The following is a 22,651-nucleotide window of genomic DNA, read 5'->3' as shown; positions in this document are numbered from 1 at the left end:
AGAGGGGACACCACATAAGGCAGGTCTGTCTGCGCGGACTCTCTTCCACACTTGCTAACAAGGTACTCTTTAAGACTGGCTGCCTCCCACCTGCAAGTTCCCATCAACAGGTAAAGTAAACAGCTCCTCAAAATGAGCCACAAAGGTCCCAGCTTGCACAGCTCTGCCAGATGAGACCTCAAGATCAAGTAAATGAAAATAACCAGGAATGTAAAGGAGTTGAATCGAGTTCCTGAAGAAATGTGAGCTTTAGTAAAAATTACACCATGCACTCATAAACACACTAATGATTTGATCAATCATCCTAAATATTTGCTAACACTTACCTAAAGCACAAATTAAATGTTTCCAGATGGTGGTATAAAGTCTGGCTTCTCTGGTCTTTGTTTTCTGGATACCATGCAATGGCCATGCACTTCCATAATGAAAAAAACCTTGGGAATGTCGGTCAGTGTTTAGGTCAGCGTGTGCACCATGAACTTTCTTGGAAAAGTTTTTGCTCAGTGCCTTACGACCTTTACGAGGCTTCTGCAGGGCAGCTCCAGCACAGATGCCCTTCCTGTCTCTAAGGCTCAGCCTGCACCACTCCCCCACTGTCAACAGCCCCTGGCCAGCCCTGTACTCCCATGTACCTTGGTAAGGAAGGGAGTGGCTGTGAAGGGAGGTGAGGGACCCAGTGAGAACCAGACTCAGGAGCCTCAGGGAACACTGCTGCCTAGACCAGCCGCCTCACATCAGTAGCCTCTGCACTATAGGATTTTTCTTGTGTAGAGTTTCCCACCTCCATGCCTCCTCCATCCTTTCTCACGATACGGTAATGCCTCAGGTGAACAGAGGAAGTTTCTTTCACAACTCACCAGCTCCCTCAAAAATACACTGCGTTCCTGTACCCAATTCATCTATTTTTGCTACTTAGAAAAATAAGAGCCAAATTCCTTCCAGCCCTGAGCTCCTGGGCATCCTGGGGAGGTAGTTGCTGGGTGGGCGGGCGGAGCCCTTCCTTCCGAGCCCCGTTCTTGCTGCGTGCATGAAGCTGACAGGCACATGAGCTGACAGACTCCTAGCCTGACTTTACAGCTAGAAGCAAACAGGAATGAACGCTGGCAGCAGACAACCTTAGAGATGGATGAACTGGCGTTCTAGCCACACTTGGGTTAGCTTCATAGAACATTACTGTGGCAAAATGTGGGAAATTACTTATTTGTGAAAACAAAGTTTTCAAAACATTAATGTTAAAGTATATGTATTATAGATGTCATTTGCTTACAAACTTGCCGGTCCATTATGATGCTCACTAATCTTTCCAAGCTAAGTAGCAAGGGCACCTGGTACTAGCCTTGCCCGCCAGGTAAAAGGGTTGACCAGCCTCGACCTGCAGCCCCCAGCCCTGCCTGCCACTCTGCTCTCCACACTGGCCTATTGTGCCTCAGAAGCTCTACGTTCCCCTAGGCCCACCCAGCCAGGCCACGGCTGAGCCTACCCAGACACATGCAGTCCAGCCCCCGACCTTCTCCAGGAGGCCACCCTCCCAGTCTCTCTCAACTCCCCCATACCGCTCTGTGCTTTTCCCCTGGCCCTCCTGCCACTAAGACTGCATGTAACTAAGTTTCTCCAGGATGCGTCCCCTAGATCAGAGAACCAGGAATTGGCAAACTACAGCCTGCAAATCAAATCCAGCCAGCAGCCTATTTTTGTAAGGTCTTTGAACTAAGAATGCTTTTTAGATTTTTTAAGTGTTATAAAAACAAAGACTAAGTGTGTATGTAGTCCACAAAGCCTAGGATATTTACTCTCTTGCCCCTAACAGAAAGAGTTTACCAGTCCTTGCTCTGGACTCTACATCTAAAGAGCAGAGAGGAGTCGCTGGTGTGTAGGTTGTATGAAAGGCCAGTTTTGTAAATGAGTGCCAAACTGCTCTCCAAAGCAGAGGTAACAACAAATACTTCCACTAGCAGCACAAGAATTTCTATGAAACCACACTCTCACCAACACTTACAGTTATCAGTCATCTTAATTTCTACCAACCAAGGACTATGATCTTTATGCCCCTTATCCTGATTAGAAAGGTTTGGCATCTTTTCATATGCTGAGAGGCCACTTGTTTTCTCTTCCGTGAAATGCCAAATTGTGCCTTCTTGTCATTGTTTTCTGTGTGTGTGTGTGTGTGTGTGTGTGTGTGTGTGTGTGTGTGTGTGTTTTCAAGAGATGGAGTCTCGTTCTGTTGCCCAGGCTGGAGTATAGTGGTGCCATCATGGCTCACTGCAGCCTCGACCCCCTGGGCTCAAGCAATCCTCCCACCTCAGCCTCCAGAGTAGCTAGGATTATAGGCACATGCCACCATGCCCAGCTAATTTTTTTATTTTTTCAGGAGCTGGGGGTCTCGCTATGTTCCCCAGCCTGCTCTCAAACTCCTGGCCTCAAATGATCCTTCCACATCAGCCTCCCAAAGTGCTGGGATTACAGGCATGAACCACTGCGCCTGGTGGTGTCATTTTTTTAATTGGGTTACTGTCTCTCATAATATTGATTTGGGGAGATTCCCCATCTATTTAATATGTTAACAGCTAATCCTTTGTTAGTTTTATGTATTACAGATGTCTTTTCCCTATTTATAGCTTGACTTTTTAAAAAATTATTATACTTTAAGTTCTAGGATACATGTGCAGTACATGCAGACTTGTTATATGGGTATACACGTGCCGTTGTGGTTTGCTGCACCCATCAACCCGTCATCTACATTAGGTATTTCTCCTAATGCTATCCCCACCCTCCGACAGGCCCCAGTGTGTGATGTTCCCCTCCCTGTGTCCATGTGTTCTCACTGTTCAACTCCCACTTACGAGTGAGAACATATGGTGTTTGGTTTTCTATTCCTCTGTTAGTTTGCTGAGAATGATGGTTTCCAGCTTCATCCATGTCCCTGCAAAGGTCATGAACTCATTCTTTTTTATGGCTGCATAGTATTCCACGGTGTATATATGCCACATTTTCTTTATCCAGTCTATCACTGATGGGCATTTGGGTTGGTTCCAAGTCTTTGCTATTGCAAATAGTGCTGCAATAAACATATGTGTGCATGTGTTTTAAAAATATGGAACTGCTTCACGAATTTGCATGTCATCCTTGCGCAGGGGCCATGCTAATCTTCTCTGTATCATTCCAATTTTAGTATATGTGCTGCCAAAGCCAGCACTATGGCTTGACTTTATTTATAGTGTCTTTTAATGAAGAGAAATCTTAATTTTATTAGGCCGGTCACAGTGGCTCACGCCTGTAATCCCAGCACTTTGGGAGGCTGAGGCGGCTAAATCACTTGAGGTCAGGAGTTCAAGACCAGTCCTGGCCAACATGGTGAAACCCCATCTCTACTAAAATACAAAAATTAGTTGGGCATGGTGGCACATGCCTGTAGTCCCAGCTACTTGGGAGGCTGAGGCAGGAGAATCGCTTGAACCTGGGAGGCAGAGGTTTCAGTGACCCGAGATCGTGCCACTGCACTCCAGCCTCGGTGACAGAATGAGACTCCATCTCAAAAAAAAAAAAAAAAAAATTCAGATTAACTTATGAGTGATGCTGATGAAAAAGGGACAATCCAATATATAAAAACAGAAAGCAGCTCTAATTCTATCACAGAAGCAATGTCAAAAGGAGGTGTTCTCAAGTAAGACTAGTAAATGAGCCACTATGTCAAATTGACAGACATTGCTCAAGGAAAATATGCTTTCTAAACAAAAGCTGAAGAAAGAAATGACACGAACCCTGAGCAGAGCCCTGCCGGCAGCCCCGTGACCTTCTATATCAATGAGGTGGCCACAGGACTGAACTGGCTCCTGGGAAAGCAGGAGACAGACACCTCAACAGGCACCAGAACCAGGGGATGGACAAGTCTCAGGTTTACTGATGACTCTTGACTCTCCCAGTGATCAACAGCCACCAAGAGCAGTCACTTCTGATCTGAAGTGTAAGAATCCCCTGATCACCTCCTGAAGCAACTAGGACAATAGACATGATGTCTTAAGTCCTCAAATAGGATATAAACACTTACCTGTCCTGTCCTGAGCAAAGGAGAGTTTTAGATTTGGGAAAACCAACACTGGAGACACATTTCTCACAATCAACTCAGAGGCAGACAGTAACAACCATCCCTACTGCTGGGCACTAACCTGGCATATCTCCCTCAGCCCAACGCAGTCATGCAGGAGAAGCCACGGAGGCGAATCTGCCCCAGGTTCCCCACCACTGACGTAACAGAGAGAGGGCAAGAATCTCAAGGCTGCCAAGGAAACATTTCTGTCTGTAGGATCAAGTTCTTAACAGCAGGGAGGGCAGTTTTTACTAACATGCCCTCAACCCAACAAATACCGACAATGATAATTTATTGCATCTCTTATGCTATTTATCCTTGTAAGCCATCTTAAATCTCTTGTGTAACCAAGTAAGGTGTACGTAAATTTGGCAACCTTGAAACTGATCATAATTTAATATGTCCTAAAATATTCAATTTAAATTATGACTAGTAAATCATGTCCACAAAAATGGCTGAGTAAGGAACTCAAAGTCCATCCTTCAATATACACATTTTAAAAACTGGCAAAAACTAGGCTGGGCGTGGTGGCTCACACCTGTAATCCCAGCACTTTGGGAGGCCGAGGTGGGCAGATCACGAGGTCAGGAGATCGAGACCATCCTGGCTAACACGGTGAAACCCCGTCTCTACTAAAAATACAAAAAATTAGCCGGGCGTGGTGGCGGGTGCCTGTAGTCCCAGCTACTAGGGAGGCTGAGGCAGGAGAATGGCGTGAACCTGGGAGGCGGAGCTTGCAGTGAGCCGTGATGGCGCCACCGCACTCCAGCCTGGGCGAGAGCGCAAGAATCCGTCTCCAAAAAAAAAAAAAAGAAAAAGGCAAAAACTGTTAGAATCTACTATTTTAAAACTTTGGAAAACTAATTAAAAACTTGCAGCAATCAGAAGAATGCTTAATCAAGAAAAACCAGGTGAATCTCAGCAAGAACCGCGAGTTCCATGGCATTTTAACTTTCTCTGGTCCCATCCTGGCTGCAGCAGTGGCCTAGAAGACAAGAGGCTGCCACTCCGGTGCATGCACTGGTCCCAGAGGGAGCAGAATGGGCCTCATCGGCAAAGAACTGCAGTTGTTTGTTTTGACCTGTCTACTGAGTCCCTGGAAGATTGGCTCAAAGGGCTTGACTTTACCTCCCAGTGCTGAGGCATCTACTAGGGAAAGATGGGAAAAGGTTATTGGAAACATTTACAGACAAACATATTTGCTGCTGCCTGAAGCACTGAATAACAGTCGAGGCAAACAATAGATTTAACCAAAAGCTTGGGAAGAAAAGCTGAGGAGTAAGATGTTTTGGAAAATAAGGGTTTGAAAAGCTCTGACACATTCTTGGAAATCCAGAAGTCTCCACAAATGCCCAGGGCTGTGTACATGTTCAGGAAAGACCTGAAAAGGCCCTAGGCTTTCACCTCTGGCTGACCTTCAGGATCTGTGCAAGCAGGCAGCGAATGCTAAGGGATCACCGTCAAATGCCTGGCTGAGTGTTGAAGGTGTGCTCCAACATACACACAGACCTCATCTCAAAAGACTGGGAGACATTTTTTGTTCTAGGCGCTTAAATCTCTGTCTAATCACAAGCTGACCACTATATTAATGGAACAGAGAACTCAGAGGCCACACGTGATAAAGAATATATACTATATAAAATTAGCTCAGAAAAGTAACTATACAAACAATGACTGTAACAAGCAGTCAATAAACCCTGGGGGAGAAGGAAGAATCTCATTTCCAGAGTTGCCACGGTAAAAATTCAAAAGTTCCAGTTTTCAACAAAATATCACAAGGCATGCAAAGAAACAAGAAAGTATGGTTCACATGCAGAAAAAAGGCAAGTAACAGAAATTGTTTAAGAGGAAGCCCAGGCATTAGACTTATGGATGAAGACTTTAAATATGCTATTTTAAATATGTTCAAAGAACTAAAGAAAACCATGTTCAAAAATCTACAAGATCCATCAGAACAATGTCTCACTGAATAGAGAATATTGATAAAGAAAAAAATAGTTTAAAAAAAGAACCAAACAAAAATTCTGGAGTTGAAAAGCACAAAAACTGAAATGAAAAATTCACTGCAGGGGCTCAACAGCAGAAATAAACAGCAGTAAGAATCAGAGAACTTAAAGATAGGATAATTGAGATTATACAGTGTAAGGAACAGAAGAAAAAATAATGAAGAAAATAAACAGCCTCAGAGACTTGTGGGACACCATCAATTGTACCAACATACATATTATAGGGTCTTAGAAAGACAGAGAGAAAAAAAGACAAAAAAAAGTTTGAAGAAATAATGGTAGAAAAGTCCTGTATTTAATGAGAAACATTAATCTGCATAACCAGGAAGCTCGACAAACTCCAAGTAGGATAAATTCAAAGAGCCACACCCAGACACACTGTAGCCAAACTGTAGAAAGCAGCAAGAGAGAAGTGACTATTCAAGTACAAGGATTTCTCAGTAAGATTAACAACTGATTTCTCATCTAAAGCCATGGAGGCCGAAAGGTGACAAATTAAAGGGCTGAAAGAAAAAAATCTGTCAACCAATAATTTTTTTTTTTTTGGAGAAGGGATCTTACTCTGTCACCCAGGCTGGAGTGCAGTGTGGTGCAATCATAGCTCACTGCAGTCTCCAACTCCTGGGATCAAGCAATCCTCCTGCCTCAGTCTCTCTGGGAGCTGGGACTACAGGCCAGTGCCATCGTGTCTGGCTATTTTTCAACCAAGAATTCTATATCCAGTAAAACTATCTTTCAAAAATGAATGAGATCCCCAAAAAATATATTAGAAAGCTCTTAGAAGAAAACACAGGAGGTAAATCTTTAATGACCCTGAATTTGGCAATGGATTCTTAGATACAACAACAAAAGTATAAGCAACAAAATAAAAAACTAGATAAACTGAACTTCATTCATCAAAATGAAAAACTTTTGAGCACCAAATGAGATTATCAATAAAGTGAAAAGACAATTAACAGAATGGGAGGAAATACTTGCAAATCACATATCTAATACGGGTTTAGCATCCAGAATATATATAAAGCACTCTTATAACTCAACCACAAAAAGACAACCCAATTTTAAAATGAGCAAAGGATCTGTATAAACGTTTCTCCAAGGAAGATACTCAAATATTCAACAAGCGCATAAAAAGATGTCCAATATCAATATCATTAAGAAAATACAAATCGGCTGCTCTGCCTATGGAGTAGCCACTTTTTTATTTACTTCTATAATAAACTTGCTTTCACTTTATAGACTCACCCTGAATTCTTTCTTGCATGAGATTCAATAACCCTCTCTTGGGGTCTGGATTGGGACCCCTTTCCGGTAACATCTTCCTGGCAAGCCCCAAAGGGATGATACTGAGGAGACTCCCAACCCAAAGGAAATAGACTGCAGCACTGATTGGCCGACCTTGGGTAAGCGGGATGCAGTTACCTGGGTAAAGGATGGGATTGGGTTAGAGGCCCAACTTAGGAGAGTTAGAGCCTCTCCTAAGAGAGGGATAAAGGTGCCTGTTAATAAAAGGCAAGCACGCTTGACTGAACTTGGGCTTGATGCCCAACTTAGGAAGGTTAGAGTCCTTCCTAAAATTTAGGGGGTTGGAGGCCCCTCTCAGTAGAGTCCCTCTCGACTAAGAACCGGTTTGGCACTATGGGATGTTAACTGCTATTCTCTTTGGATTAATCTGCCTTGCACTCTTTGCTGATGGCTGTGGGTGACAGAACTAGACATGTCCAAGATTATGGGACATGGGGAGCTTTTTCCTCCTCAAAAGGGGAAACTAGAGCTGATGGGAATGCTGGGAAAGATCCCTACGCTCCCAAAAAGCAGCCACCTGAACTTCTGATTCGGTGTCAGCTGCAATGGGCGGGTCTTTCTCTGGCCTCCCTGAGCTTCTTGCATTCCCCAGCCTGCTGCAGGCAATGCTTTTCTCCCTTTCTTTCCTTTCCCTTTCCTATCTTTTCTGTTATTCAGGGCCACCATCTTGCCCAAAGACCACATGTTGAGAAATGTCCCTGAGAGCTTGACCTTGTAATCATATGGCAGTACTTTCTCTTTGTCTCTGCCTTCCAGGCAACAGGGATTTTGGGGTAGTAGTTAGCTCTACAAATTATCTTGAGCAGTTAAAAGCCTTTGCAAGCTCAAAATTTACTGCTCTGGGCTCCTTCTGGGAAAAGCAGTGGAAACTGCCCAATGCTGTAGCTTAGCAGTTAAGGCTTTGTCTTTTCACAATGGTGGCCTGAGTTCAGGTTCAATTTTTAGCCTAGAAAATGAGCACTTTCTGGTTGGCATTTGGGTGACCTGTGCCATTTGTTGATTCTCCTCCCTTTCACAAACTGTCTTAAATTTTCCTTTCTCTGAGCACCTGGGAGGTTACATTTGGAAAAGTTAAAAAGCCAGGAATATTGGCAGTTTGGCGTGGCTAAAGTTGGGTAATAAGATATTTAAAAGGACTTTTTAAAGAGTGCTACGGTTAAAAGTCAGCTTAATTAAAAGTGGATATTCAAGCTCTAACAGCCTGGGACTTCTTAGGAAAAACAGAGGAGGCACCACATACCCTGTTTTGGGAAAAACCTCTATTTTCCTCATGGAACCCTGAGAATTATTAAAAGTGGATAGATCCCTCTCAAAATCTATGGCTCTGTTCTGTTTTGCACTGCATTATCTGTTTTTTACTTTGGGGGTATCAGAAATTACTTCACATTATGAGAGAACTTTGGTGTGTAATATAACTAGGTAGGAAATACATTTAATACTTTTGGGGATGGCTAAATGGCACTGTGGGGGATACTTGGATCTTTGTGTGTCTGGATTAAGAGCATGCTCTTGGCCACCTGGAAGGTATGGAGATGTCCTCACCCTTCCCCACTGAGAGATAAGACTCCCATGGGGGATGGGCTGATCTCAGAAAGGGCTGATTGGCTCTGGGTTGCTTGGCAATGAAATATGTGGTAAAAATCATTGCACTGTTGTGTTCTGTAGCGTTTCTCTTTGGGGGATCCAGGATCAATATAAAAATGGGACCCTCAAGTTTTGGGGCTCTGTCTTGCATTCCAATTGTGCCTGCTTATTAGGCCATAGAAACTGCATGCTTTCCTTGCCCTGTTCCTCCAGGGCTCCACCATAAAGCCACTAATCCAATTAAGAAACTGGCAAAGGAAAAACCTTACAACTACTACATTTTCTTCTGTCTGTGTATTTATATGTGTTGTGTGTGTGATATAAAAGGCTTTGATTAATTGGCTTAAAAATAAGTGTTTAAATCAAATATTTTGTCAGAAAAATAAAAAGCATAATGCCTTTTAATTTGTGTGACTTAAGCTGTGGGAAGTAAAGAAAATTTTAAAGATTATTGGTAAAATAAAGACATTCGGTCTAAATCAGGCAGGTCAAATTTTAGGTTTGCTAAATGCTTTAAGTTTATAAACTGCCTCTTTGACTTTTGAAAATTGTTAAACTTACCTACAGCCATTAGATTCTAGGTAAGGCCTAGGGACATGTGGAGTTAGCCATGCCTCCTAGCTATGCTAGAAAGAGTCAGACCTTATCTGCACTTCTGCCTGGTGTCCTAGGCTCCATACCTAGTACATAATTAAAATTGCTTACCAAGTTTTTCACTAAAAATAAACACTGCTAAGAGTTAACAGTGTAACATGTACTTGAGACTACTGGAAAAACAGTTTTACATGCAAGGTGTGTAGGGAAAGTGAAATGTGTTTTTGGTAAAAGAGAAGGAGACATGTGAATGTGGATTTTTTTTTTTTTTTTTGGCCTAAATTAAAGGGTTAAGGGATTGTTTTAAGTTAGGATAAAGCTGAAGGTTTGCAAAAGTTGTGGAAATTTTGTGAAAAATTAATCTTTTAAAAGAAATTGTGTGTGTGAACATACTGGCTGAAGTTAAAGGGGTATGATACAGTTCCGTAAATTGAACACTGGAATAAAAGTGTAACAGGGTTTTCTTAGAGCACTGATCTGCTCTTTAACAAAAATTTGTAAAGGGTTATAAAAGGTTTATAAGAATCTTACCTTCTGGTCTGACATTAAAATTGGGTAGATTTGTCTATAATGTTTTATTAAGAATTGGGTTTAACATTAATAGTACACTAACGCAATGGTGAAATTTGGCTTATTTGGTATAAAAATCATACAGGAAGCACTGTCAAATATGAAATGGTGTTTGGCTTTCTTTGACCTGTATTTATATAAATATGTTATCGGTATGTGTTCCAAAGTAATGGGAAACTCCTAGAATTGTGATATGACTTAGCATATGTTATTAATAATTACAATTATTATGTAAAATCATATGCCACAAAAGTAATCAAAATTCCTAGTCAATTGTGCCTTTAATAGTGGCTGCCTTAAGACTTTCTGTCATCCACAGACAACTGCTGTGTTGATCCTCTTCAAAAGGTGGTTTATAGTCAGCTATAGGACTTCAACAGGTGCTCTTGGATGCAGGTTTCTAATAACTTTGGAGATTGTGACATTAGAATAGAGGTTCTTAGGCCGGGTGCAGTGGCTAACGCCTGTAATCCCAGCACTTTGGGAGGCCGAGGTGGGTGGATCACCTGAGGTTGGGAGTTCGAGACCAGCATGACCAATGTGGTGAAACCCCGTCTCTACTAAGAAATACAAAAATTAGCTGGGCGTGGTGGTGCGTACCTGTAATCCCAGCTACTCAGGAGGCTGAGGCAGGAAAATTGCTTAAACCTAGGAGGCAGAGGTTGCAGTGAGCCAAGATCACGCCATTGCATGCCAGCCTGGGCAACAGAGTGAGACTGTCTCAAAAAAAAAAAAAAAGAAGAAGAAGAAGAACAGAGGTTCTTTCAGGACTCTCATGGAGAGCTGAAATGATTATGAATATCAAGTAGAACAGGAGTTAACTGCATGGACTGAACAAAAGACTGAAGTAATCTTTTCTGACTTTTTGCTTAAAACGTTGCTGATCATTTTTGTTTTTCAGAGCCAAGAAAACTTTTGAGCTACTTACAGCTTTTGACAATTGAGTAAAGTATACTCCTGTGAACAAAATTTGGAGCATATTTGTTTTTCTCTACCTGCTTTCTCTGGAATTTGGAAACTATTTGTGAGTATTAACTTATGGCAATAAAGTTATTTGCACAAGTGCAATAAGAATCTGTTTTCTTTTGCAACAGGACACAATTAGAGAAACTAGTTGTTTTACCAGGACTTTGATGGGAATGGTGTGCTTTCCTTTAAGGACTCAAACTTGACTTATGGAGCCAATAAAAGTTCCTTGGGAAAACTGGCCTCATACCTTGTCTATACAGTTCCTGTGCAGGGTTCCTGACCTGTGGTTAGTAAAGAATGTCACTTTCTGACAGGCCCAGGAGCCCCACGTCATCTTGGGACCTCAAGAGGAGAGGAATTTCCCAACTCACAGGTTATTTGAGGGTACAAACCCATGGCTGGGCTTGGCTTTAACAAAAAGTCTTATCTAAGCTTCCTTTTATGGAATGAAGTTTCATCAAAGCCAATTTTAAAAACCCTATGTGAAAAATAACTGTTCTTGCTGCACTTTATACAAATAATCAGGCCAAGTATAATAAAGCAAATCAGTTGTACCATGATTTGTCTTCAGTAAAAATGGGAGACCGGAGAGAGAAAATAAATTATGTTTCAGGAACTTGGTACACCTGTTACTAGATTCTAGTCTCATCAGTTGTTTTTAAGTTTTTTTTCTGCAACTTAGGCTAACCCTGCTTACTCCTGTGAACCAATCAGTGATCTCTGGCTGCTGCTCACAAGAAACAAGAGAGATGGGTAATGTAAAAATCTGGATCAATATTCTAATTCTGGGCACATACTGGAGTCGGCTAGCAACCCCATGTATCAGTTTGGTTTCAACAACTGCCCAGTTCATGGAAAGCCTTCTTGTTTAGTTTACTCAGGATAATTTTAGTTATTCTACTTTACTGTTGTGGAATATATTGCTGTTGTACTCTTTGTGTAGGAATGCAGGATAAGTTTACTGAATGTTTTCTTAAACTGAACACTTATTAATCTTCCAGATACCACCTTTTGTTGGAACTCAGAGCTATGAATGGCCCTCATCATATTGATGCTTTCTGACTGAGCTCTTCTCTACCCTGAATACAAGAGACCCTCATAGTTAGGCAGGAATATCATCGCCCCATTCAGCCTGAAGAAGTTACAGAAGATGGATCTTTATCCCTCTACGACTGTTAGGATTAAGGGTTCTGCTGTAAAAGGGAGGGGGGAAACATGTCAGGGGTGTCTGAACCAGAGAAACTCCATCTTGAATAGGGGGTGAGTAAAATAAGGCTGAGACCTACTGGGCTACATTCCCAGGAGGTTAGGCATTCTAAGTCACAGGATGAGACAGGAGGTCGGCACAAGATACAGGTAATAAAGACCTTAATGATGAAACAGGCTGCAGTAAAGAAGCTGACCAAAACCAAGATGGCGATGAAAGTGACCTCTGGTTGTCCTTACTATTCATTATACTCTAATTATAATGCATCAGCATGCTAAAAGACACTTCCACCAGCACCATGACAGTTTCCAGATACCATGGCAACGTCAGGAAGTTGCCCTGTATGGTCTACAAAGGGGAGAAACCCTCAGTTCCAGATACTGCCCACCCCTTTCCCATAAAACTCATGAATAATCCACCCCTTGTTTAGCATACAATCAAGAAGTAACAATAAGTATAAGCAGCTGAGTGGCAATGGGCTCTGCCTATGGAATAGCCATTCTTTATTCCTTTGCTTTCTTAATAAACTTGCTTTCACTTAAAAAAGAAAATACAAATCAAAACCACAGTGAGTTCCCACTTCACACCCACTAGGATGGCTGTAATTTTTTTTTTTTTTTTTTTTTTTTTTTTTTGAGACAGGGTTTTACTCTGTTGCCCAGGCTGGATGGAGTGCAGTGGTGTGAACGTGACTTGCTGCAGCCTTGAACTCCTGGGCTCAGGCAATCCTCCCAACTCAGCCTCCCGAATACCTGGGAATACAGGCATACACAACCATGCCCAGCTAGTTATTTTATTGTCTATAGAGACGGGGTGTCATTATATTGCCCAGGTTGTTCTCAAACTCCTGGGCTCAAGTGATCCTCCCACCTTGGCCTCCCAAAATGTTGGAATTACAGGCATGAGCCAACATACCTGGCCTTTTTTTTTTTTTTTTAGATAAAGTCTCATTCTGTAGCCCAAGCTGGAGTGCGGTGGCATGATCTTGGCTCACTGCAACCTCCACCCCTCAGGCTCAAGTGATTCTCATGCCTCAGCCTCCCTAGTAGCTGGGACTACAGGCTGGTGCCACCACGCCTGGCTAATTTTTTGTATTTTAGTAGAGATGAGGTTTCACCATGTTGCCCAGGGTGGTCTCAAACTCCTGAGCTCAGGTGATCTGCCTGCCTCGGCCTCCCAAAGTGCTGGGATTACAGGTGTGAGCCACTGCGCCTGGCCTATAATTTTTTTAAAAAAGGAAAATAACAAGTGTTAGGATGTGGAAAAACTGAAACCCTCATATACTGCTGTGGAAACGCAAAATGGTTCAGCCACTAAGGAAAAGAGGCTGGCAGTTCCTCAAAAAGTTAAAACATTTTACCATATGACCCAGCAATTCCACTCTTAGGTACATGCTCAAAATAACTGAAAAAAGGTACTCAAAGAAACACATGTATACACATGTTCACAGCAGTACTCTTCACAATAACCAAAAAGGTAGAAACCACCAAAATGTCCATCAATACATGAATAAACAAAATGTAATCTATCCAGACAGTGAATACCATTCAGCCTTAAAAAGGAATCAAGTTCTGATTCATGCTACAACATGGATGAACCCTGAAAACATGCTAAGTGAGTAAGTCAGAAGCAAAGGGCACACACTACGATTTCATCTACATGAAACATACAGAATAGGGAAATCCGCAAGACAGAAAGCAGACTGGTAGTTACCAGTGGTTGAAAGGAGGCATAATGGGGACTCACTGCTTATGGGTATGGGGTTTCCTTTTGGGAACGAAAAAAATGTGTTGGAACCAGATAGAGATCATGGTGCAGAACACTGTGAATGTACAAAATGCCACTGAATCATTCACTTTTAAATGGCTAATCTTATGTGTATCTCACCACAATTTATTTTAAAACACTGTTAAAAAAAAAAAAAAAAACAGCCAGGTGCGGCAGCTGACACCTATAATCCCAGCACTTTGAAAGGCTGAGGTGGGCAGATCACTTGAAGCCAGTAGTTCAAGACATGCCTGGGCAACACAGTAAAAAACCCCATCTCTACAAAAAATACAAAAAATAGCTGGGTGTGGTGGTGCACACCTGTAGTCCCAGCTATTTGGGGGGCTGAGGTGGGAATCACTTGAGCCCAGGAGGTGAGGCTGCAGTGAGCCATGTTTGCACTACTGCACTGCAGCCTGGGCAACACAAAAGTAAGACTCTGTCTCAAAACCAAAACCAAAACCTACTATAACCACTTAGTCACTTGGATGGCTAAAATTTTAAAAACAGAAAATCACAAGTGTTGGCAAGGATATGGAGAAATGGGAATCTTCACATATTGTTGACAGGAATGTAAAATGGTGCAGCCCTTGTGGAAACAATCTGGCAGTTCCTCCAAAAGTTAAACACAGAATTACCGTATGACCCAACAATTCCATCTCTATGTATATACCAAGAGAACCAGTCTGTTCACGCAAAAACTTGTTCACAAACGTTCACAGCAGCACTATTCACAATAGCGGAAAAAAAAGGTAGAAACAGCCCAAATGGTCAACTGGTAAATGGATAAACAAAATGTGGTCTATTCATACAATGAACTCTTACTTAGGCATAAAAAAAAATGAGGTACTATATATGCTACAACATGGATGGACCCTGAAAACATTATGTAAGTTATAGAAGTCAGAAACAAAAGGCCACATATTGTATGATTCCTATTACATGAAATGTCCAGAATAGGCAAATTCATAGATACAGAAAGTAGATTAGTGGTTGCCAGAGGCTGGGGCAAGTGAAGAATGGAGAGTGCCTGCTTAGTGGTATGGGGTTTCTTTTTGGGGTGATGAAATATTCTGAAATTAGATAGTAGTGATGGTTGCATAACATTCTTTTTTTTTTTTTTTAGACGGAGTCTTGCCTCTGTCGCCCAGGCTAGTGTACAGTGGCGCAATCTCGGCTCACTGCAACCTCCGCCTCCCAGGCCCAAGCAATTCTGCTGCCTCAGCCTCCCAATTGCCTGGGGTTACAGGCGTGTGCCACCATGCCCAGCTGATTTTTTTGTATTTTTAGTAGAGATGGGGGTTTCACCATGCTGGCAAGGCTGGTCTCAAACTCTTGACCTCAGGTGATCTGCCCGCCTCGGCCTCCTAAAGTGCTGGGATTACAGGCATGAGCCACCACGCCCGGCCGTAACATTCTGAATATACACGATACCACTGAGTTGTACACTTTAAGTGGTTTAAATGGTGAATTTTGTTTTGTAAATTTTATCTCAATTAGAAAGTGTTTAAAATTTTTTTCGTGGGGTAAAAAACGGTGGTGGGGGGAACATCCAGATTCCTGAATCCCGCACAGCCTGGTAGCCACTCCTTACCACCACCACGAACATAAAAAAATGGCTAGCAGGCAGGACGTGGTAGCTCACACCTGTAATCCCAGCACTTTGGGAGGTCAAGGCAAGAGGACTGCTTGAAGTACCAGGAGTTTGAGATCAGCCTTGGCAACACAGCAAAACTCAGTCAGCCTCTAAAAAAAATAAAGGCCAGGTGCAATGGCTCACACCTGTAATCCCAGCACTTTAGGAGGCAAGTCAGGAGGATCGTCTGAGGTCAGGAGTTCAAGACCAGCCTGGCCAACATGGCAAAACCCTGTCTCTACTAAAAATACAAAAATTAGCCTGACGTGGTGGTGTGAGCCTGCAGTCCCAGCTACTCAGGAGGCTGAGGCAGGAGAATATGAGAATCGTTTGAACCCAGGAGGTGGAGGTTGCAGTAAGCCGAGATTGTGCCGCTTCACTCCAGCCTGGGCGACAGACTGAGACTCTGTCTCAAAAAAATAATAATAAAAATAAAATAAAAATTAGCCTGGCATGGTGACACATGCCTGTGAGTCCTAGCTACTCAAGAGGCTGAGGCGGGAGAACTGCTTAAGCCCAGGAGCTCAAGGTTACAGTGAGCTACGATCACGCCACTGCACTCCAGCCTGGGTGACAGGGCAAGATTCTGTCTCTAAAAAAAACAAACAAACTGTTTTTAATTTTTTTTAAACAGCTAGCACACTGAATCTTATGTGACACAATTCTGTTTGTCCATATGTAGATCCAAAGAATTTCATGTAATCCTAAGTATCTCAATAGGAAAATTAAAAGTAAGGAGAAGTAAAGATATTAGAAGTCAATGAAAAACTAAGTTTCAGGGGATAATGTTTTAAATTACATGCAGAGAATTAAGGAGAAATAAGTGGCCAAGAGGACAACTGCAACCTCACACACGGACCACAATGACTGATGGTGAGGACAGCAAGCAGGCCGCACTGGAGTCAGTCATGTCTCGTTCCCAGGCTGGAACAACACCACCTATAAGTACAGCTCCAAAAGCAAAGACCAAGTTCAAAGGCCCCAAACTAAATATCACTGTAAAAGAAAGCTCCTAAAACTAAAAGGCTAATTTTTTCTAAATTATCTGTGGTGGTTGTCGGGCATGGCAGCGTGTGCCTGTAGTGCCTGCTCAGAAGGCTGAGGCAGGAGGATCACTTGAGCCCAGGAGGTTGAGTCTAGCCTGAGCAAGAGAGAGACCTTGTCTGTAAAAAAAAATAAAATAAAAATAAAATGTCTGTAAGGGTAATTTATTTTCTTTTGAGGTAATTTCTTTTCTTTTTTTTCTTTTGAGGTTATTTCTTTTATTTTCTTTCTTTTCTTGCCATCACCCAGGCTGGAGTGCAGTGGTGCGAACATGGCTCACGGCAGCCTTGAACTCCCAGGCTGAAGCGATCCTCCTGCCTCAGCCTCCCAACCAGCTGGGACTACAGGCATGTACCACCACACCCCGCTAACTTTTCTATTTTTTGTGGAGACAGGGTCTCGCCATGTTGCCCAGGTAGGTCTCGCCAATGTGGCCCAGGCTGGTCTTGAACTCCTGGGCTCAAGCAATCCTCCTGCCTCAGCCTCTTACATGAACCACCCACGAGGCCTGTGATGATAATTTCTCTTTTTTTGAGGCAGAGTCTCGCTCTGTCATCCAGGCTGGAGTGCAGTGGCGCCATCTCGGCTCACTGCAAGCTCCGCCTCCGGGGTTCACACCATTCTCCTGCCTCAGCCTCCTGAGTAGCTGGGACTACAGGTGCCCGCCACCACGCCTGGCTAATTTTCTGTATTTTTAGTAGAGACGGGGTTTCACCATCTTGGCCAGGATGGTCTCAATCTCCTGACCTCGTGATCCGCCCACCTCGGCCTCCCAAAGTGCTGGGATTACAGGCCTGAGCCACCGCGCCCGGCCCTGTGATGGTAAATTCTAATCTGTGACCATATCTGGTCCGTTCACACTGAGCTGTGGACAGGCAGGAATCCCGTGTCTTCCACACACAGGCTTATCACCAGAAGTGGCAAGAAATAAGTGAGATTGCATATTTGGAAGGATTGCGAAAACCTTTGATTAGATTTCTTGATTTAAACATAAATACCTTTACTTCACTTGCTTATATATGGGTATAAAAATAGTTAAGTTCTATTTTTATCCTAAAATTTAGATATGACAATTATAAGTTAATGGCAATTCTACAATATTTATAATAATTATTGTGCTGATAAAGAAAAATTATGCAAATTCAGTTAAATGCATTAAAGATGGTATTTGAGGCAACTTTTAGTAACTTGCCAATTAATGTTTGGCATCCTGATTTGGGGGAGCAGCTTGCAGGTTCCAATGCCCAGATGCTGGACACATGCGCCTCTGGTTAGCACGGCAATCATACACATGCTGGGAATCTGAGGCCACTGCCTATTTAATAGCCCACTGCCTATCCTCACTGAGCATCAGGTTTGAGAAGATGTTTGCTTCCACACAGAGAGAAATGTACTGCTGAATGGCAACAACAGATCCACTAAGCAAAGACAGTGCTAAGAAAATTACAATGAAGGGAATTGTGTGACTAAAAAATGGCACCTATGCCAGTGCACTTTGAGGAGCTAAGGAAGGGCCAAGACCAGAAACTATCAGGAGCGCAGCATCTGGCACTCTGAGCGCTGTAACTTTTTTTTTTTTTTTTAGACGGAGTCTCACTCTATTGCCCAGGCTGGAGTGCAGTGGCGCAATCTTGGTTCAATCCTACGCCTCCCAGGTTCAAACGATTCTCCTGCCTCAGCCTCCTGAGTAGCTGGGATTACAGGTGTGTGCCACCATGCCCAACTATTTGTATTTTTAGTAGAGACAGGGTTTCACCATGTTGGCCAGGCTGGTATTGAACTCCTGACCTCAAGTGATTCACCCATCTCGGCCTCCCAAAGTGCTGGGATTACAGGTGTGAGCCAGCACGCTCGGCCTGCAATTCTTATTCTGCAGTCTTCTTTAAGCAGAATTTTTACTCTATTACTTTACTTACTGTTTGCTACAGTCTTAGACATGAATTTACTGTATTTTGAGGTCTTGTTTTTAACTAAATGCAAGGCATCTCTAATTATTTAAGAAAATTCTTTCATAAAAGTTTAGTTTGTAGTCAGCTACTCAGGAAGGCCCTCACTCACAGCTGAGGCATATCCATACCTAGTACAGCAAAGAGGTGGACTGGATTCCTTTCACTTTCTTCTATGCCTCCATTACCCTAATGATTTGTTTTATGTTCCCCAGTTCCATGATTTTAGTTGAGCTACACTGTAATTAGAATTTAAAAACTGGAAACAAAAGTACATCTGCTGACAAAAGGGTGCTCCAAGAGCTGGAAAGCCCGGGGAAAACCAAAAAAGGGAAGCATCAGATAAACAAAGCAAAAGGCTCCTGCTGCAAGAAAGCACAAAACACGACACACATGGAGAAAAGCAGCTCAACATCAAGCCCAGCAGGGCAATTAAAGGCATCATCCAAGTGATGCCAATAAAGGGAGAAGGGCAAAGATCACGAACAGACAGGTGTGCCCTGCTGATAAGAAAGCTTTCTGAAAATCCACATTCATGCAAACATTTCAGCATACTGACTCTGTTCCTGGTACCTGATGCCAAATGTTCCACTGCGGGAGAGGGCCCACAGTCAGCATCCTGGGCAAGTAACAGGAGGCTGGATTCTTACCAGACAGACAGGCAGAACACAGTCACACATGAAAAGCCCCCTTAGGACAGGGAGGGAGAGACACACAGACCAAGTGACTCAGGCAGACTCCTAGGAAAGAACCTGATTAAATCACAGTATAAGACATGGTCTTAAAGCCTTCGAGAAAACAATAGTTATTTGGGGCCCAGCATTGTCAGTATCCCTTGGTTCATAAGAGTTAGGATTTTTTAAAAGTATTCATTCAATCCTTATTATATGCAAAGACACTGTGCCTCTTTTGGCCCACGACCAGAGTCCTGCCATCTGGACAGGAAGCAGGGAGAGGAGCCAAGGGCTCAGTCCACTCGATATGCAACCAAGTGCAGGCAGCACTTCTCCAGATGGAGGCTTCCCCTAGGTCACGCCTGCCACATGGGGCTGGAGCCCCGGGGCTGTATAAGGGGCAGAAGTTGCAAGTGTGATAAGGTTCATCTTCCTGGAGTGTCAACTGTATTTGAAGACGTGAAAAGCATAAAACATGGCCATATTGAGAAGCAGATTATAATGTTTCGATCAATTGTTAGAATAAAACATGAGATTTCAAAAAACACTAGATCTGCCAGGCGCCGTGGCTTAAGCTTGCAGCATACTTTGGGAGGCAGAGGTGGGAGGACTGCTTGAGGCCAGGAGTTCAAAACCAGCCTGGGCAACATAGCAAGACCCCGTGTTTTTTAAATAAAAAAGACAAAAGGAAAAAAAGAAAACAACAACAACAACAACACTGGATCTCACATCAGTGCAGATGTGTGCCTCCTGGTGAGGGCATCACGCACCTCTGAAGTACCTGTGCTGAAAGGCTGAGCCAGAAAGCGATCGAGCCTCTATATCCACCCACAGGCAGAAGAACATGTCCGGTGGAAACAGCAAAGGCCAGAATGAGGGAACTTCTGACTACTGAACAATCAGCCTGGATTTTCCAACAAATAAAATGCAAGGAAAAAAGGGATGGGGAAAAGTATTCTATTGATTAAGAGACTTAACAGACCTATCAGTTAACTGCAATTATTTGGATGCTGCTTCAAACAAACTAAAAATACCAGAGACTATTGGAGAAAATTGAATGGTACTTTGATGAGATCATGATTATAAATGAAATTTAAACAGCAGTTTTCTTGACACTTTTCAATTTATCAAAAATAGCTATGTATTAAATCTCACTTTGGATGCAAACATTTCAAACTTCTTATACTTATTTTTAACATTCTAACATATGAAAGATTATTATTATTTTTTAAAGGGACAGGGTCTTGGTCTATGGCCAGCCTGGGCAGCAGTGGCATGATCCTAGCTCACTGCAGCCTGGAACTCCTGGGCTCAAGTGATCCGCCTGCCTCAGCCTCCCATGTAGCTGGGACTACAGGCACACACCACCACCCCCAGTTAATTATTTTATTTTTTTAGACAGAGTTTCACTGTGTTGCCCAGGCTGGTATCGAACTCTTGGGCTCAAGAGATCCTCCCACCTCAGCCACTCAATCACAAGTTAGAGACTGAAACACAGAGTAATTTCTTTTCTTTCAAACTCCTAGAGAAAGATGTTAAGGAGCAAATAGTTCTTGTATCAAAAAATGCAATACTCCATGAGGCAGGTCACACCCCCAGGCTGCCTGTGCCTTCCTTGCAGTGGGGAACCTTCTAGGGAAGGGTAGGGCCGAGAGATTTTGGAAAGTAGGCCTTGGACAAAGAGATGCAGGCCACTACTCTTGGTTTTCCAACTTATTCACTCATTCCTGGGCCATGAGGTATGACGTCTATTATTTTCAGTTTAATACTGGTTTGAAAAAAAATGAAAAATAAAAATAAGGTCAGACACAAACCAAAACAAAGTGCCATGTATATAGAAAGTCAAATACATCTGCTGAAGAATGAAATTGCTAAAGCCAAAAATGAGTATGTTCAGGATGTTTTAAAATTTAATTACTTGATTTTTATGCAAGATGAAAAAGTAACAGCTGAAGAAAGAAATCTACACAAATTAAGTTTTTTAGTGGCATACCTGTGTGTCATATGTTTTAAGGAGATATATGGAAGCTTGATCAGGAAGGAAGGACTTCAATAAAAAAAGGAGCAAAGCAACGCCAACCTTATCCTTCTTTAATTACTGTAGTGGAGTCCCTTACCCAGAAAATAATAATAGTTGGTCAATTCTCACCTGGAAAATTTTTAGAGCTTTTAAAAATGAAATTTCAAGGCCAGGCGCAGTGGCTCATGTTGTAATCCCAGCACTTTGGGAGGTCGAGGAGGGTGGATTGCCTGAGGTCAGGAGTTCGAGACCAGCCGGGCCAATATGGTAAAACCCCATCTCTACCAAAAATACAAGAATTAGCTGGGCATGGTGGCACACACCTGTAATCCCAGCTACTTGGGAGGCTAAGGCAGGAGAATAGTTTGAACCCAGGAGGCGGAGGCTGCAGTGAGCCGAGATCATGCACGCCACTGCACTCCAGTCTGGGCGACAGAGCGAGACTCCATCTCAAATAAATAAAAATGAAATTTCAAAAGGTAAATTTCTATAATATGAATAAATTTAAGATAAAACATGATTAACTACTGTATATGCATGTGCTTTGGGGATTTTCCACATTTTTTGAATGGAACATGCACTATAAAATCTGATTATTTTAAAACTGCTTTTACTATGAGGTATTACTTACTTATAGAAAAGCATAGAAAACATGTATACCATTTCATGAAGTTATTACATAAATACCAGTCCAACTACCACCAAGGGATGGAGCATTGCCAGAACTCCAGAAAGGCTGGGTGCCTCTATCTGACCCCAAAACCCTTCCACCACATACGTAAGTAAGTACTAGCTTTAACAAAATGATCTTGTTTGATTTGTTGACGCAGCATCTTGCTCTGTCACCCAGGCTGGAGTGCAGTGGTGCAATCACAACTCACGGCAGCCTCGACCTCCCGGACTCAGGCAATTCTCTCATCTTAGCCTCCCAAGTAGCTGGGACCACAGGAGGATGCCACCATGTCCGGATAAGTTTTTTTTTTTTTTTTTTTCAAGAAGCTGGATCTCCCTGTGTTGCCTAGACTGGTCTGGAACTCCTGGGCTCAAGTGATCCTCCCATCTCAGCCTCCCAAAGTGCTGGGAATACAGGCATGAGCTACTGTGCTTTAACTTTTATGGTTTATCATTTCCAAACTTTTCTTTAGAGATTTATCACCTAGGTGTGCAGCCCTACCAAACATAACTTATATAAAAACCAGAAGCAGATGAAAATAACAAAATCATACTACATATATTCTTGTCTTG

General features: G+C 42.7%; 1 protein-coding gene and 1 non-coding gene across 12 annotated transcripts in view; both read right to left on the bottom strand.

Moving 5' to 3' along the window:
- The window catches only part of TRAF3 (TNF receptor associated factor 3), a 130,049-nt gene that overhangs the window by 37,847 nt on the left and 69,551 nt on the right, over nucleotides 1–22,651 (bottom strand). The window lies entirely within an intron of this gene.
- LOC112205528 (U6 spliceosomal RNA) lies at nucleotides 3,086–3,193 on the bottom strand. The gene has a single exon (XR_002939467.1). It is a non-coding gene; the product is annotated as a U6 spliceosomal RNA (small nuclear RNA).

This window comes from Pan troglodytes, chromosome 15 (assembly GCF_028858775.2).
Source record: "Pan troglodytes isolate AG18354 chromosome 15, NHGRI_mPanTro3-v2.0_pri, whole genome shotgun sequence".
Taxonomy (NCBI): Eukaryota; Metazoa; Chordata; class Mammalia; order Primates; family Hominidae; genus Pan; species Pan troglodytes.
This window is presented reverse-complemented; position numbering and strand designations above follow the sequence as displayed.